The sequence below is a fragment of the Herpailurus yagouaroundi genome, unplaced genomic scaffold (genome assembly GCF_014898765.1).
Source record: "Herpailurus yagouaroundi ecotype Mexico unplaced genomic scaffold, PumYag 28, whole genome shotgun sequence".
NCBI lineage: Eukaryota > Metazoa > Chordata > Mammalia > Carnivora > Felidae > Herpailurus > Herpailurus yagouaroundi.
The window spans coordinates 112,443,532-112,445,651 of NW_024412376.1; positions in this window are offsets into that span (position 1 = coordinate 112,443,532).

Sequence of the window (2,120 nt, forward strand, 5' to 3'; positions counted from 1 at the left end):
AAGAAAAGTAACTTTGGAACGGACCATAAAGACAGCTAGCCGCAGGGTATTCTTATCCGTTGCTTCAAATCTTTTTCACTTTTGATTGTTGATATAAATCACTTTCTTACATTCAAATACCTAAAGTTCTTTAATATTTTATAATATCTAAAATGCTATCCATTCATATATTTATGTATTTAATGAATATAGGGGAAAAAAAGAAATGAGGGCCAAAATATTTTATTAATAGCCTAGTTCAGATTTATCTTACCATTATATTTAGAATTTGCCTTAATTTTTCAGAATTTTTTTAAATGTTTATTTATTTTTGAGAGAGAGCGCCCATGCATGAGCGGGAGAGGGGCAGAGAGAGAGGGTGACAGATGATCTGAAGAGGGTTTTGTGCTGACAGCAGAGTCCAATATGGGGCTTCAACTCATGAACCATGAGATCATGTCCTGAGCTGAAGTCAGCCATTTAACCTACTGAGCCACCCAGGCACACCTATTTATCAGAATTTTGAAAAATACATATTTTGTTATATATGATGGATCTACCAAATAAATTGTTTTTAATTCTGTAAATTATGGAATATGTTAAACTGGAATATGTCAGATAAATAACACATTCATTTCTTATTTATGTATGAAATCGTTTGCGTACCTTGCATAATCATATGATCTTGGAGTGGAGAAGGGATGTGTGAGCTAGAAAACGTTTCTCAATTTATAGATAAGAAAACTGAAGACTAGAGAGGAAAGTTTGCTTGCTTAAAGTCACTCTTCAGCCTCTCCTATAAGTTGTGACCCTCATGTGGTAGAATTTAGATGCAAAATTAGTTGGAAGTTTTAAATGATTTTTAGGTTGCAATTACTTATATAACATTCTCCTCATGTCCTCTTTTTGTCATGTGTTTGTCTTCACTTGGGGCAAAAATAATGTGAGGTCCTCAAGGGCAAGTGACTGTGTGGCATTTATTATAATAAGTCTCTTTATAGTGTATGTGCAAATAAATGTATGGGGGCTGATTTTGTAGTCTCTGCAAATAATTTACTTTTTGTAATTTCCTAAAATAGGTAAAAGCAGCTAAAGTTTTCAAAAGCAGCCAAAACAGTCTAGAAAAAAATACTCCTTCCTTCAATTGTTTGTGATGTTACTCTCTCATTCTTTCTTTATTATAAAGTAGGACTCAAATGACATGATGTCAAACCAAACCATAGCCAGGTGTGACAAGCTGGTGTTTTTCTCTCCCCACTCTCTTCTCAGGCAGGTGACACATATTAACTCTACCCCTTCCCTGCTTCGCCCCTCCCCTCTGGCAACCACCAGTTTGTTCTCTGTATTTGTGAGTCTGTTTTTTAGGTTTGTTTTTGTTTTTTAGGTTTGTTTGTTTTTAGGTTCCACATATAAGTGAAATCATATGGTACTTGTCCTTCTCTGTCTGATTTATGAAATATCTCTTTACTTGGATTCCAGGGGAAAAAAAAAAAAGAGTACTTTTTTGCAATCTTTCTATGTCATCAGCTATTCTTTCTCAGTTTGTACTGCCAGAACTTCTACTAGCTTTTCCCCAGCTCTGAACATTGGTGTGCCCCAGGACTCAATCCTCAGATCTCTCCTCTTCTCCACTTACACTCATACCCTACATCATCATATCCAGTCCAGTATTTTCAATACTAACTGCTTGCTGACAATTTCTAAATGTATTAACTTTAGTTCTGACTTCCCCTTGGATCTTCAGTTGCATGCCTAAAATTTCTACTTGAAGGTCTAATAGACAACTTATATTAGCATTTCAAAACAGAATTCTTCATATTTCCTGAGTCTTCTACATCTAAAAAAGGGAAAAGGTCCTGGAGTCATCCTGGGTAGGAATATATTTGAAATGCTATCCTTTGTAATTTTCCTTATTGGGTTTCATGTAGAACTTACAATTGGATTAGGAAAGGTCTATCCTTATCTTTGGAAATGCCTGGATATGTGGTTTTGACTCTTGGCTAAAATAAGGCCAAAGGATTTGTGTGAGATTAACATGAGGTTTAAAATCAGAAACTGTCGGGGCGCCTGGGTGGCGCAGTGGGTTAGGCGTCCGACTTCAGCCAGGTCACGATCTCGCGGTCCGTGAGTTCGAGCCCCGC